This window comes from Dipodomys ordii, unplaced genomic scaffold (assembly GCF_000151885.1).
Source record: "Dipodomys ordii isolate 6190 unplaced genomic scaffold, Dord_2.0 Scaffold22, whole genome shotgun sequence".
NCBI lineage: Eukaryota > Metazoa > Chordata > Mammalia > Rodentia > Heteromyidae > Dipodomys > Dipodomys ordii.
The window spans coordinates 13,877,995-13,895,393 of NW_012267238.1; positions in this window are offsets into that span (position 1 = coordinate 13,877,995).

A 17,399-nucleotide genomic window follows, 5' to 3' on the forward strand; every position below is an offset into this window, starting at 1 on the left:
AAGCCAAAAAGAAAAAAAAAAAGCCAGAAGTGGCGCTGTGGCTCAAGTGGTAGAGTGCTAGCCTTGAGCTGAAGAGCTGAGGGACAACGCCCAGGCCCAGAGTTCAGGCCCCACAACCGGACCCCCCACAAAAAAATTTAGAAATCAACAGGTAAATTAGCTTTTCCCTCATTCACCAAATTATATTAGCTTCTGTTATATTCCATGAACTTTGCTACAAGATTACCAGTCCCTACCCTAAAGAGAGAATACCCCATAAATTGCACAAGTAAATAAATATGTTTATAGGTACAATGAAATTAACTAGAGTAAGAGAAAAAAGAACAATAAGAAAAGGGTGGGCTGGGAAGGTGGCTCAGTGGTAGAGCGCTTGCCTTTTATGAATGAGGCCCTGGGTTCGATTCCTCAGCACCACATAAGCAGAAAACAAAAAGCTGGAAGTGGCACTGTGGCTCAAGTGGTAGAGCGCTAGCCTTAAAGTGAAGAGCTGAAGGACAGGGCCCAGAGTTCAGGTCCACGACCAGACCCAAAAGAAAAGAAAAGAAAAGCATAGTTATTTTAAACAGGTTGGTCAGGAAAAGCCTGAGGAAAAAGCAATTTGGCAAGGACTTAAACTGGTGAGAAAGTGAAATAGCAAGAGAAAATACCAAGTGCAAGTGCCTTAAAGTAAAAAACTTGTTTCAAGTTCAGCCTGATTGGAGAGGAGTAGGCAATGCAGACTATTGGTAGAAAAAAAACAATGAGAATAGTAGCCAAGATTTAGATTATGAAGGTGAAAAGAGCCAGTGAGGGATTTTGCCTAGGAAACCTGGGTAAATGATAAAGGCTGAGATAGTAAAGATTAGGAAATAAGAAAATTGGAGTGAGAGAAGAGAGGAACCAACCATTAAAATATTAACAATCATCAACCTACAAATACTACAGATATAATTTTATACTATCGTTTTGTTTTGTTTTGTTTATTGGTACCAGTCCTGGAGCTCGAACTCAGGGCTTTCCCTGAGCATTTTTGCTCAAGGCTAGCACTCTACCACTTGAACCACAGCTCCTCTTTGCGTTTTCTGGTAATAAATTAGACATAAGAGTCTCATGGACTTTGCTGCCCAGGCTAGCTTTCAACTATGATCCTCAGATCTCAGCATCTTGAGAGGCATGATCCTCTCATCCTGAGAGGTATAAGCACCCAGCTTAACCCACCATTTGTTAAACCATTAGATGAACCTAAGATTTTTTTTGAACCTAAGATTTTTTTTTTAAAAAGGAAAACTACCTATAGTAGGCTGCACATTTAGGTGAAGGAAAGAAAGTAAATAAAGTATGAAAGTGAACATAATTGTATGTCAAATGCTACAGAAAAAAATGCATCCTGAGAATTACACACTGAAATTGGCAGCATGGGAGTCTTTATATCTTGATAAATACAGACTTACTTTGTAACATGAATGGAAGGAAAAGGACACAAGACCCTAATCTGAAGTAGCCACATGGAAAATGGAAGATGAAGAAGTAAGAGACTGTGAAGATGAACTACCTTTTTTTAAAACATATTTTGCTGTGAAAGGTATTGTGTTTGACTATGTCATATTTCCCCAAAAGTTCATGTGTTGAAGGCATGGTCATCAACTGGTGGTGATACTGAGAGATGGTTGAATAATGAGGGCACTACCAGTGATTTTTCAATGAGTTTGAACCTATATGGACTGTTAGGAAGTGGGCCTATGTAGGAAGTACTTCACTGAGGTCATGCCTCTGAAGTGCATACTTTATCCATGACCCATTCCATTTGCTCTGCTCCACCACATGCTCCTCACTATAATATTCTGCTTCACCATGTCCAAGATCAGAAGAAATGAAGCCAAGTGACTGTGGACTGAAACCTCTGAAACGGTAAGCAAAAATAAACCTTTCCTATTTTAAACTGTTATCTCAAGTATTTTATCATATAAATGAAAAGTGACTAACACAAACGGAATCACAGGAATGGGAAGGGAACCATTTTATTCACATTGCTGCTTTAATAGGATATATTTACTGACAAATTATGGCCCCTAAGAAAACAGCCAGAATACATACCCCAAATTTTCTTTCCCTCTACACTCTGATCTTCTACTAATGCCTGGCAGTGCCCCAAACTCAAGCAGAAGCCAAAAGACAAAGAAGATAGGTAAAGGGAGATGAAAGATGATCTGAATGGATTTAAATGATAACAGTGGTAGTAAACACTTATTGAACATTCACTATGTGACAGGCATCATTAGAAATCCAATAAATATACTAAGTTATTTACCCTCACAACCCTATGAGGTGGGTATTGTCATTATTATTCCCATTTTATAGACCAGGAAATTGGAACACAGAGAACAAAAAAAAAAAATCCCAGAGTTATATAAGTAGTTGATATCAGAGAAGCCAGTATATTGACCCAGAAAATTTGGCTTCAGAATCCATATTCAACTCTTTTTCTAAATATTTTTGTTAAAAGAAGATTTTTGTATGCCAGTAATGGAAACATTGAACCAGAAGATAAAAAGTAATTACAAAGAGAAAGAATAATTGTCAGAGCATGTTCTTTGCATATAGGAAAAATCATAAGTTATCATGGATCTTCTCTATTGCTCTTTTGGATCATCTTTCTTTCCATGTCCACCCTGCCTTGTGTCATAGAAGGGTATCATCCAGCTCCCTTGGCCTCTGACTTCCATTTGGGATTCACTAATGGGAGTCACCAGCAAATTAGAGAAGGGAAGAGAGAGAGATTAGGATATTTGGTCCCAAAGCTCTCTCCCTGCCGAAATGATTTTAGGAATGGATTTAGGAATGAATATTCTTCTTTCTAAAACCATAACTCCTATTAAACAGCTTATTCAATTTTCCCACCCTCCCAAAGAATTCCCACTCTTCCTAGTCCTCAAGTGATTCTGTCTCTGGTTGTTTTCTTAACTCTGCCCATTCCTTTGAAATTGATCTTTCATTAGATTTTCTTTGAGAAGGTCTTCTGCTCCCTGCCAGGATTCTAGTTGATACTCTATCAATGATTTGACCTTAAAGGACAGACTATTTATCCACTTCAATAAAAGGGAAGGGAGAGTATGTGAATGCAAATACAGGTAAGTTTGTAGATAGTGATGGAAAGATGAGAAAAGTCTCTTTTGATTACTTTTTTATATAGAAAAGTTAGCAGTTGGTATTAAATAAGGTGAGGTATATTCTTTGAGAAGAAAGCATGAAAATGATCTCTCTGTTGGGTACTGGTGGCTCATTCCTGTAATCCTAGCTACTCAGGAGGCTGAGATCTGAGGATCACGGTTCAAAGCAACCCAAGCAGGAAAGTCCGTGAGACTCTTATCTCCAATAAACCACTAGAAAACCAGAAGTGGTGTTATGGCTCAAGAGGTAGAGCGCTGGCCTTGAGCTGAAGAGCAACAGCGCCCAGGCCCCACGACTGACCAAAAGAACAAAAAACAAAAGTTCTCTCTGAGAAAAAGTGAACTATACAAATTTCAGTCATAAATTCTAAGTGAAACCAGTTAACAAGTTGCAAGATTTTTGCAGCTATACTCTACTAGCTGTATGCAGGAATGTAGAGGTAGGTTTTTGCCAGCCAATGGAGTGAAAAACAAAGAAATTAAAGAGATATGTTAATGAGTAATCACATACTGTATTATAACTCTAAACTTAGAAGGGAGGGATATAAAACTTACGGTTTTCAGATTATGAAAATTTGTAGACCCAGTGTGCTATCAGAGTTCATAGAATCATATAATGATTAATTTGTAATGAGTGAAATTGAACGTGGACAAAAGGAGTTGATGATCATAAAATGAGATATTCAAAATTGAGGTTTGAGAGGCTATTTATAATAAGATATCAAGTAAAACCTAACAGTGGGCAACTAAAAGGCAATAGAAGAGACCATTATTTGAAAGAAGATCAAGGAAGGGATCCAAGGAAAAAAGCCAAAACAATTATGATAATTCAAGTTTAATATTATAATGTAGACTATTAGCATCTATTTTCCTCTATCCTCTAATCAATATGCAGTGACTAGTACTCTCCATAATCACTGACTTTGTTACCACATCCATGTCAGCAATACATTCAAGTAAGTAATCATAGCACTGACTACTTCTAACACAGGAAATGCAAGTATTCTACAGCATGTATTTTTTAGGACCAGTCCAGAGCCCTATAACTACATAATCTCCCATATTTTGGAGGAACTATATTGCTTAAAAACTAAATTCGTTTAAAGAAAATGAGATTTAAAAGTGAACATATATCAAGCAAAATTAGTAAAGAACACCCTTTACCTAAAATAAACTGGTTTTATTGAAAGCATTAATTATCTCAATTATTGAAATCTAATCTCACATTTACATTTATAATTATTGTCCTATTTTGATCAGTTGAAGAGCTCTTAGACCCTTCTTCAAAAGACTTCTAAAACTATTTCTGAAGCACAGGGTGTATGTCTGACATAATTATTTATTTTGAACTAACTTTTTAAAATTTAATGGCTTTTGGAAATAATATTTGATAATCAGTATAATTTTTCTTTTTAATTCTTTATTTTTTAGAGAGTAATGGTTAAGGTAGGTTAAAGAATTAGAGTACCTTTTGTATTTTGGTATGTTTGGCCTATTTGAATATTTGATTCACAAATATGCAATCCTACAAAAAAAGTTTGAATCACACAGCTTTACAAAAAATTGCTATTTTAACCGAAAACTGGGAACAATGTATGCTAGAAATTTGGGACTTAGAAATCAGGTGAGTATAGTTTATCAAGTCTGATAATAATTTTTACATCACTGGACAGTTTGGAATTCCTAAATAGTCTAAGAAGTCCCAAGACTTGTAAACAGAATGTGGTTTCTGAAGTAGACAAGAAATGTTTCCTTAAGCAACTCTTGTGAGCCACTTATGTAAACAAAATAAAACTGACCAATGTTCTTTATTTTCTACCTCTTGTAACTATTGCCAGAAGCCAAAGCTGACATGATGAAGTAAAAGCTTTTCCTATGAGTTATTTGTGAGATACCTTTTTCTATTTCTCCTTGTGGTTCCTTCTTTTCAACACTTAATACCAAACTTGACAGGAGTACAAGGTAAGAACAAACACTGAGAACTACATGCTTCCATGAATTCCATGTGCAAAAAAAATGTGGTTATTTCATTTGCAACTGTTTATCCACTTCACAAGCCTTCAAGCCCTAGTTAATTGAATAAAGTAGTCATGTAATTTAGTTTTAGTTTTATCCAGTCATTTAAACAGTCCTTCTTAAATAAAACAGCTTATTCATATAGGCTCATCTTCTTTCTCTCCAAAATACTATTCAGGTATTGACAACCCAGGGGGAAGGCACCTGCCAATGTAGATAAATGTAGGGTAGAAATAGCTGGATTCAATAGATCTATAGCAAACCTTTAACAACTCTGGACAATAACTTGTCCATCTTGTCACTGAACATATTGTTTGTTGGATCCTAGAGCCATTCTTTTCATTTAGGAAAAGTTTCTAGATGCCCTGTCTAGCTAATTACACTTACCTTGGTTTCTACCATCACTGCACTTCTATGCTACAACCTGAGGTGATGTAACTATTCCCATCAACTGCAGTAAGCTACTAGACCTTGCCAAAAAGCCATTTCACCCTTATTAGCTGATTTCCTGCTACAAGCTCCTCTGCCAGACTTACAATTCCATATCAGGATATAACAAAAAATAGCTAGAAAAACTAAATATCAAAGATATTAGCCATACTAAGCCATTCCACATCACCACATATACTCTACTGTAAATATTCACTATCTAGCAGCCCGAAGCACAGCTAGTCTTCCCTAAAATTCCTAAATAGGAAGCTATCAAGTAGAAGCTTAACTCCATGGTCAAGAATGACTTCATTTCTCAGATTTTCTCCATTTCTTCCTCTCTCTCTTCTATGTATATGAAATATGTACCATAAATTTTCTGTCTAATACTCACAGTCCACACTAACAGAATCCCAATCTTACGGGAAATAGTAATGTGTCCATCCCAGTGGCTCGTGATTGGTATAAACAAAGCATAATGACGTTCTTCTTACATTTCTCTTTTTCCTTGAGTTACTGGTGGCTTGATGAATAGTTGAGACCAACTAACATTAAGAAAATCTGTTTTGAAACAAAGGAGGAGGCTACAATGTTTGATAAGAAATGTACTCATTATCTTGCCCATGTAATTGTAACCCCTCTGTACAGTATTTTCACAATAAAAATAAATAAATAAAATAAAATAAAAAGAAAATGTTTTGGAAAATTAAGTTTGACATAGATGGTAGGCCTGAATAGAATTTTTCTTTCTTGATTGAAAAAGAATGCTCTCTTCTTCCTTCTATCCCTTTCCTTAAACATGGATATGATGTCTGGGACAGCAAATGCCATGCTTTGAGTTTAAAATAACAAATTTGAGAAAAAAATCATAATAATTGCCCAGATATTGTCTGGAACTTTCCTGAGATGTTAACTAAGTGCCAGTCTGGACTACCTTTGGACTTTTTATGTAATAAAAATGAAACCTTACTTGCTTCAGCTTTTGGTGCTAAACATTTTGGAATAAATATAAATGAATTTGACTACTTTAAGAAATTCTTCATTATTTTATCTGTCTGACTCAAAGAGTTCTTATCAGGATTGTATTTATTCCTTTAATATTTGTTTCCTTAGTAGACCATGAACTCCTTGAAAAGAGGGCCAATGTCTGTCTCACAAGTTTATCTCTAGATCAATACAACATCTTTTATATAGTAGCAGTTAAAATATATTTTGTCAAATTAAAACTTTAATTAAGGGTTATTCCATACCACTAACCCTACTTTAAGAAATCCAGGGGCTGGGAAGGTGGCTCCGTTGTAGTGTGCTTGCCTTGCACACTGGGTTAGATTCCTCAGCACCACATAAGCAAAAAAAAAAAAGCCGGAAGTGGTGCTGTGGCTCAAGTGGTAGAGTGCTAGCCTTGAGCTGAAGAGCTGAGGGACAGTGCCCAGGCTCAGAGTTCAGGCCCCATGACTGGACCCCCCCACACACAAAAAAAATCCATAATCTACTGAGGAAAACCAACATACATCAATTAACAACAATACAATATATCAAATACCACATTGGAAATAAGAACAAGTACTATAGGAGCATAAGGTGAAAATGATTAATTCTGCTTAATGGTATGAAAATTTTTAAAGCAGCTTTTACCAAGTATTAAATACTCATTTCCTTGAGAAGGCTGTTTATGCTAAGAAAATGCTTATATTAATTTTATTAGCTATATAACAACAGAATATACATACTCAGTTGACATTTTTAGATATTATCACCATGCTATTTCAGGATATCTTAAAGGGCTTACTCTTAAAATGATATTTTAGAATTATCTTTATCTTTATATTATGTATATTAACTCCTTGAAAGTATTTCAACAAATAAAAAATTCAAGGATAAAACAATAGCAATATTAGCACAATTGTTATAGGAAATCCTAAATAAAATATCCTACTACATTCTGCATTTTTTAACAGCTGCCACGTTTCTTTAGTAATGATCACCAAATTTTTATTTCATACTTCAGAGAAATCATCAGATCTTTTCATATTCCTTAAAAAAAAATCTTAGGGTTTTCACTAATTACAATGTAGAAACTCTCATATGCCATCAAAATAAAGAATTTTCTTTCCTATTTTAGTTATAGCAAAAAGAACACCCTTCATCTATAAGCCAGCCTTATAAGTATCTCAAGGACATAAATTTAGTTAAATGGTGCCATCTGGTGACATAAATCTTACAGTAATATACAAAGTCTAAAGCCAAGAATAGCATCCGGCCATAAAGTGTCAACTTTGTAAAATACTTAATCCTATCTTAGTGCCCTTGGCTCAGTCCTATAATCCTAGCCACTCTGCAAGCTGAGATCTGAGGATCATGGTTTGAAGCCAACCACAAGACTCTTATCTGCAATTAAGTACTTAAAAAAAATGCCAGAAGTAGAGCTGTGACTCAAGTGGATAGAATACTAGCCTTAAGCAAAGAAGCTCAGAAATAGTGCTGCCCAGGTCCTGAGTTCAAGCTCCAGGACTTGGGGGAGGGGAGAAGAGAGGGGGGAGAGAGAGCGAGAGAGGGAGGAAGGGAGGGAGGGAAAGAGAGAGAGGGAGAGGGGGAGAGGGAGAGAGGGAGAGAAAGAGGGAGAGAGGGAGAGAGGAGGGAGGGAGGGAGGGAGAGAGAGGGAGGGAGGGAGGAAGGAAAGAAAGGAAGGAAAAATAATTTTAATCCTGCAACTTATGGAACATTTGCTTACAGCAAATACAGGAGATTATAATTCATCTACTTCCCTTAAGATTAAGGAACCAAGGTCATTTTAGGGGAAATGAAGCAGTATAGACTAGGGGAAAATCAGGTATGGTAAACTTAGAGCAAATACAGGAGATATTAATTCATGATTAAGGTATCAAAGTAATTTAGGAGAATGAGTCAGGATAACGAGGAAAACAAGGCCAGTGGTGAAAGCAACTTAGAAATCTGGTATTTAGAAACATAAAAGTGCCATCTTTGCTTCAAAGAAAGACAACAGAGGGGGCTAGGGAAGGTGGCTCAGTGGTTGACACTCTGGGTTCAATTCCTTGGCACTTTTTCAGCTCAAGGCTGAAAAGCTGAGGGAGGGAGGAGAAAGAAAGAAAGAAAGAAAGAAAGAAAGAAAGAAAGAAAGAAAGAAAGAAAGAAAGAAAGAAAGAAAGAAAGAAAGAAAGAAAGAAAGAAAGAAAGAAAGAAAGAAAGGGAGGGAGGGAGGGAGGGAGAGAAGGAGAGAAAGAAAGAAAGAAAGAAAGAAAGAAAGAAAGAAAGAAAGAAAGAAAGAAAGGAAGGAAGGAAGGAAGGAAGGAAGAAAGAAAGAAAGGAAGACAGACAACAGGATGGGGAAGCATTGGGGGAAGCATTTTTTCTCAGGAAAGCATACATACCATCAGACAAGTGTTAATTGTTGGGCTGAGAAATGCATCCCCCAAACTTAAGGAACCTCTTACTCAAATGAGTTCGGGATCCCTAAATGACTACCAGAGACCAAGATCAATGTAATCAGCAGCGAGGTATTTATTGCGAGCTAGCCCGGTCCTCACACACAGCAAACAACTGGTGATGCTGAGAGGCCCTGAGCCTGGGGTTTGCAGCAGTTTTATGCACTCTTTGGGGAAGGCTGGGGCTTTGCACTCATATCATTCCTTGACAAATCAACACACACCGTGGGAAAATCATAAAACATCTCCAAAACATGATTCGCGTGTCCATTGGCGGGAAGAAATCTAGAGAGGGTTATTGGTCAGATCCAGGGGTTGATGCGCTTTAGAATTATTGGTTCAAGTCACAAGGGTGGTGCAAGGGAGTATGTGCAGAACTGCAAGACTTCCTGGTTAGATATTGGTCATCACTCCTAGGCTGTCTGGAATCTCAGACAATTCGACCTTCGCTTATCTTAGGAAAGCATCATCTGCAGTTTTCCAAGGACTGTTTGCACTTAGCTTGCTGTGGAATTTTCTTGCTGTAGAACTGCAGTAGGTCAAAGGCTAAATTCCAGAATAAAATGAGGTACCAGGTAAATTATTGGTCAGGTCTTTCACTACCCAAAATGCAGATAACAGGACACCCTCCTTACCTCAAGGATAAATATCTGTTTTATGGCAGTGTGCCTTGTTACCTGGAAGAAATGCGACCAAACATCCAGAAACTCAGAAAGTAGCACCAGGAGTAATTAAAGCAAAGATAAAACACCTATCTTTGCATAACTGCATAAATGTCCCTAACAGCCAAGGAACTGTGTGTGTGTGTGTGTCTGTCTGTCTGTCTGTATGTATGTATGTATGTATGTCTGTCTGTGTCTTATGTCCCAGTGAGAGCATCCACGCTCTGTTAGTGTTCCCCTGCCCTTCTGTTTGTCTTTTTGTCTGTCTGCTGTTTGTCTGCTTGCTTGCCTGCTTGCTTACTCAATAAAGCTCTGTCAAGTTTTCTTACCATCATGATTTGTCCAGAAATTCTTATTCTGTGATCGAAGTCAAGGACTCTAAGTGAAGAGTTCCTACCTTTAAAGGAAAACTTCACTAGTCCTCACTTGTATAAAGGTGACAATACCACTAACCACACTCAATTTATGCAGTTTAATAAAGGGAATTATAAGAATTATTTGATTTGAATTTCATGCTTAAATTTTCTGCTTTGATTCTCAAGTTTGTCCTTAAACATACAGACATAAAAGTCTTTGAAAAAGTCAAGTCCAATGTGATGCATTACCCCACTTCAAAAGAACATTTTAAAAGTATAAATATCAAGAGTACCTTGAATCTTGTTCTAATCAGATCCATTTTCTCACTCTTCTTTATATCTAAGAAACTGCTTAATTCTGTATATGTGTGTATCTATAATGTGTGTGTGTGTGTGTGTGTGTGTGTGTGTGTGTGTGTGTGTGTGTGTGTTGGTCCTGGGGCTTGAACTCAGGGCCTGGTGACTGTTGCTAAGCTTTTATGCTCAAGGATAGCAACTGAGCCATTGGCTTTTAAATCCATAATTGCAGATAAGAGTTTCACGGAGTTTTTCATTATTCCATATGAATTATTTGATTGCTTTCTCTATATATCAGTGAAGAATGTTGTTGGGATTTGGGTGGGTATAACATTGAATTTGTAGATACCTTTAGGCAATATTGCCATTTTCACAATGTTAATCCTTCCAATCCAGTAGCATACAAGGTTTTTCCATTTCATTACATCTGCTTTAATTTGTTTTTTCAGATATTTAAGGTTTTCATCATAAAATATCTTCACATCTTTCATTAAGTTAATTTCTAGGGGTTTGCTTTGGGTTTATTTTTATTTTTATTTTTTGAGGCTATTACAAACAGAGGGAAGCACAGAGGGGGCACAGAAATGGTGGGACTAAGGTAAACAAATGCAGCAGTGACACTCACTAGACACTGTTAAAAAGAACTATACAACTTACAACTTGTGGGGAAAGGGGGAAAGGAAGGAAAAAAACTGGGAGAAAATGAGGGAAGAGATGACACAGAATAAATGTACTCATTACCTGATTTATATAACTAACCCCTTTGTACATCACCTTTACAATAAATAAAAATAAATAAATGTTTTTAAGAGCATCTCATGGATTTCCCTGTTCAGGCTGGCTTTGAACTGATCCTTAGATGTCATCCTAAGTAACTAGAATTACTGGCACAAGCCACTGGTGTCCAGCAAGAGTTTGTATAATTTAATACCTCAAATACTACTTCCTTATAAAGCTCTTCCTGATTCACTACTAAAGTTAAGCCTCTGACTCACAGAATCCTTTACTTCTCTTTTGTAGCACTTATTAGTATTATCCCCACAGCTGGGCCTCAGCTCCACCCAGACCTGAGTTCCGCCCTGCCCTAGGATTACAGTCATTCATCTGGCCACTCCCTCTCTATATGCCCAGACCTACCTCACTCCTTCCCCCATATCTACTTGGATAAGGACAGATGCCATGTGCTCCCTCTTCTGGGAGATATGGTCCCTCTAATAAACTTTATAATCGTCTTTCTCCTGTGCACTTACCACAAATGTAAACTATTTTGCAATTCTGTTTCATTTTTGTCTTCCAAGTATGTATCATAGAGTGGGGCACAAAGTTTAAAAAGTATCTTGTGGGGATGACACTGTTCAAAAAGAAATGTATTCATTACCTGACTTATGTAACTGTAACTCCTCTGTACATCACCTGTGCAATATTTTTTAAAAGATCTTGTAAATGAATGAATGTGTGAATGATGAATGGGTGGAGAAATGATTGACTTCCCTCTAAATCAAATCCTAAATTCAGTTGAATTAACATTTTATACAAAAGCTCCCTGGCAGCACCAATCTATAATAATCTTATGCCTTTCTGAACTTCTTTGGTCAAAGCACTTTGATCCAGCCCCTAGAGTTTAGTTCTCTATTATATGTTATCTTGTATTTTTTGTATATAATTGACTATTACAACCTTCCCAATAATCTGTAAGAGTCAATTGTCCCTTAGGGATAGGGATTTGGTCTTTACACTATCTCTCTGAATGAGTTGATGTAAATAGGTAAATATTTCATAGATACTTTGTGAATTATTATTGCTCAATCACAATTACTGAAATGCCTGAAGTCATTTTATTTGAGTATTGTAAACAAAGAAGTATAAGAATGGTAGATCCTAATATACAGGAATTTAACATTTACTGTTTTAACCAGTCAAGACTTACTTGAAAAGTGGGAAATGTGGCTTAGTGGTAGAGTGTTTGCCTAGCATGCATGAAGCCCTGGGTTCAATTCCTCAGTACCACATAGCAGAAAAGGCTAGAAGTGGCACTGTGGCTCAAGTGGTAGAGCACTAGCCTTGAGCAAAAGAAGCTCAGGGACAGTGCCTAGAGCCTAGGTTCAAGCCCAAGGACTGGCAAAGAAGAAAGAAAAGAAAAGAAAAAAAACTTTTTGAAGGTCTATAAATTATAACAAAAAAAAAAGACTTTTCAAAGGTCTATAAATTGTAACTTGTTTGTTTCATTGGAATTCATTCATTTAGGTTATGAGTATTAAGTAATTTCCTAATAAGCTGAGTATGATGGCTCCAGTTTGTATTCCTAGCTATTCAACAGGCAGAGATCAAGAGATCTGGATTGGATTTGAGGCCAGTCCAGAAAAAGAAAAAAAAAAAATCAAACACGTTCTCCAGACTTCTTCCCATGGGGCTGGGAAGGTAGCTCAGTGGTAGAGCACTTGCCTTGCATGCCCGAGACCCTGGGTTCGATTCCTCAGCACCACATAAGCAAAAAGAAAAAAGCTGGAAGTGGCACTGTGGCTCAAGTGGTAGAGCACTAGCCTTGAGCTGAAGAGCTGAGGGACAGCGCCCAGGCCCAGAGTTCAGGCCCCACGACCAGACCCAAAAAAAAAAAAAAAAAAAAAAAAGACTTCTTCCCAACCAATGGCTGGGCCTGGGGACATGCTGGGATGATCCCAGCTATGAGCAGGAGGAGTGGGGCTTCTCACAATGGAGCATGAGCATGCTTGTCATCCACAGTAACATAGAGAAGTCCAAGTAGGAGTAGCACACTATAGCCTGACTTGGGCATAAAGTAAGACCCTAGCTCCAAAGCAACCAATACAAAAGTGGGCTAGAGTCATAACTCAGGTGGTAGAACATCTGCCTAGCAAAGTTAAGGTCTGGAAGTCAATCCCCAGTAGTGAAGGGAAAAAAAAAAAAAGAGATTGAGTGTGACTTATTGTACATGGCCCAATAGCAGCATCTAAATGTAACCTAACATTAAGTATACAAAGAAGAAAATCATTTCAAGATTCAGATATACTGTTGTATTTTTTAAGGAAAATTAGATGCCATATTATCTATGAATTTATAGATTCTAAAACTACTAAAAATGTCTCAGAATGACAATAAATCTACAAAATCTAAGAATGAAGAAATATCACTGTCACAAAACTACAGCCTTCATGCTTTGTCAGGTGGTTAAAAAAGTATATACATCATTATTAACAATTAAAATTTAAAAGCCATGATGTTTTCAAATAGATCTTATTTTTAACATAAAAATATTATATTAGCATAGTATAACAGGAAAATCCAGTTTTTTTAACTCAAACTAAAAGGTGATAAAAAAAATTGTTTGTGGTCCTTATCACCATAATTAAATAATTGCTTACTTTTCCTCCACTTGCCCATGAGTGTAACAAGCACTGATCTCCATAGTTGACTATTGTATCTATCTTGCCTAACACAGTATCTACAACATAACAAGTCATTTTTAAATAATAGTTGAGTACATTAAAAACAATTTATTGAAGACTTATCATTATTTTTTATTAAAGGTCCATATGCCAGGGGTACAAAAGTTAATTGGAAGCTGGGAGCTAGTGGCTCACACCTGTAATCCCAACTACTCAGGAGACTGAGACCTGAGGATCATGGTCTGTAAGACACTTATCTCCAGGAAACTACCCAAAAAGCTGGAAGTGGAGCTATGGTTCAAGTAATACAGTACTAGCCTTAAATTAAGTAAAAGAAGCTCAAGACAGAGCCCCAGCCCTGAGTTCAAGCCCCAAGACCACACCAAAAGATATTATTTCTATATAACCCCTACCCACAAGCTGCTAACAAGATTGAGGGAATAGAAATATATTCGTTTTATGTATCAGAGGACAATGTGGTACTTTACAGTAATTAAAGCTATGAGACAATGAAGGGCTGATAAAAGCTTCTAGTAAGGAGAATGTGGGGAAAGGAAATGATAAATCCCAATACACCATACATCTACTGAATCACCCACTATTGTCAGTAAGTACAAGTACCTATAGAGTTTTCTGTTACGCTTTGTAAATAAAAAGTGTAACACAAAGTCTAACATATAAGGTTTAACAGCCTGCATAAGATGCTACTACTTTTGCCCAGCACTGTTGGCTCATGCTTATAATCCTAGGTACTCAGAAAGCTGAGATTTGAGGATCACAGTTCAAAGGTAACCCAGGCAGGAAAGTCCAAGGAGCACTTATCTCCAATCAACCACCAAAAGGCCAGAAGTGGAACTGTGGCTCAAGTGGTAGAGTACTAATCTTCAGCAATCAAGTTCAGGGTAGCTCCCAGGCCCTGCGTTCAGACCTTAGGACTGGAAGAGAAAAGAGAAAAAGGAAAAGGAAAGGAAGAGAAAGTTACTACTCTCTACTCTTTCCTACACCTTTCTGAAGACTTCTCTCCCCCAAAAAGTAGTAAAATAAGGAACAAACTGGATAAGCAAGATTCAGAAAGCTTAGAAGGAAGATAGATAGATAGATAGATAGATAGATAGATAGATAGACAGATAGATAGATAGATAGATAGAGTGTATGTGTATATATATATATATGTTTTCCCAAACTTGTATAAGTAATGACTAAAAGCATAATTTTCATTAAGCACTTTTATATGTATCTGAAAATAATGCATCTGAAAATATAAGTCTATTTTATTATCAAAATAGCTTTCAAACAAATATAGACCTTTAAATTTTCAAAAGCAGATATGGAAGAGATTTATAAAAATAATAATAAAAATTTTTCCATCTGGCTTTTTCATCACGTAAGTTAATAAATGCTTTGAAAATTGGAATGTTTTAGCTATTTTAAATTAAAAGGACATAACTTGTAAAAAAATCATTCAATTCCAATTCACTTATGTTCATACTCTACAAATTGTTAATGTTTAACATTAAGTTAAAACTGAAATTATCTATTGGATATTTTTTTTCCTTAGTAGTACCACAAGATGTCACCCTAGACCTAACATCTAAATGTTAGCTTAGAGCTCATTGCTCAGGTGTTTTTCTTGTTTTGTACATCAATGAAACTTGATGGCTAACTTTCAAAGTACTGTTTCCACTGTCCGATATTAGAAAATTGGAGATGAAAAAAACAATATAGGAACTCTAGAAATAAGAAGGGAAAAAGTTAAACTCTATGATTATCAGATAACCTACCATTGCCATACAAATATAATACCTTAAAAATTGGATTGTATATATTCTTTTACTTTCCTCATTTAAATATATATATCACTTATATGATCAAATGAAGTCTTTTTTTTTTTTATCGGTCATAGGGGGCTGAACTCTGGGCCTGGGCGCTGTCCCTCAGCTCTTCAGCTCAAGGGTAGCCCCTACCACTTGAGCCACAGCTCCACTTTCAGCTTTTTTCTGTGTATGTGGTACTGAGGAATAAAACCCAGGGCCTCATGCATTCGAGACAAGCACTGTACCACTGAGCTAACTTCCCAGCCCTGAAGTTGTCTTTTAAAGACTGAAAAACACAATGTGCTTGCTATCACCTTCTAGATTCTCACAGAACTCATTCATAAAGTAGTTACACTCTGTAATACTGACCACAGTCATTTAGACAGAATTCTGATGCTCAAAGATTATACTATCTAAGGCATACTAGTTTGGGAGGTGTTAAGCATATGATGAATGACTACAAAAAGAGGGAAGTGTTTATTTTCACAATGATGCTTTTATCTGCACAAAGATTCCTGATCACATATAAATATTTCACATTGTGCAGTAATCGTATTGCATTTTACAGTGCATTTGCATTTGATTTTTTTATTAAGATTCCCTTCTTTTTTAATTTTTATTGTCAAGGTGATGTACAGAGGGGTTACAGTTACATGATGTCCTTTATTCATGCAGTTAGTGAAATTCATTTGAGAAATTATTTCCATATAGTGGCTCTCTGAATATCAGAATAATGAGTGAAGCCTCTATTTTCCATTACTTGTAACAAAAGGGAGGGTGGGGAAGAGGGAGAAAGCAAACTACAGATTGTAAACAATATGTCATTATCAGTAGTTCCCAACAAATGCTTTTATAAAAATATACATCTTTTTCACAATGCTCATGGCTACAGCATCTTTACAATAAAATAAAATTTTAAAAAAAGAATGCTCTGCTTACTTGGCTTTTATTTGGAGTGCTTAAAGAAAATGCAGAATGAGGCCATTAAGAGTCAATAATAATAAATTAATAATCAGTATTTAGCTACTTCAATAGAAATTATGTTGTGATACATACAGTTCTTTGTACTCTGGTTTATCCCCCAAATGACTTTCAATGCCAGATAAAGCAAATCTATCTATTCAAAGCTGAGCATTTGGGATTACTTACATAACAGCTTTTTACAGATTATTGTTGTCATTCATTTTATTGAGAAATTCAACTACGCTATAGGCTTTAAGCAAAGATATTTATCATTCACTTAAAATAATAGCAAAATGCAATTATTTGTCACTCATTTTTCCTAGGTAATGGTGCTATCAAATGACCACATTATCAAAATGTAGAATTGTCTACATCATTCAACAATACTTTGCCAAACTCAAGTTCTCAAAAACTCAAGCTCTGAAAAGATAAAGCAAATCTTAACTAAACACATACAAATGTGTTTAAAAATCATACAATCATACAAATGTATTTAGAAACATTGCCATCTAGTTAATGGATTTTACTAATTATCAGCTAGATGTTAATTTTAATTGAGAAATCTATTGTTTAACATGCTCCCCAAAATATTATTTGCTAATAGAATTTATTTACATTCTGTAAGATTCCATTCAAAGACATTTTTATTTAATTCTAGCTAAGATTATAGTTATTTGTGTCACTACTTCTTACCAACCAAAATAGCCTCTTAGCCGGGCGCTGGAGGCTCATGCCTGTAATCCTAGCTACTCAGGAGGCTGAGATCTGAGGATCGAGGTTCAAAGCCAGCCCGGGCAGGAGAGACCGTGAGACTCCTATCTCCAATAAACCACCAGAAAACCAGAAGTGGCACTGTAGCTCAAGTGGTAGAG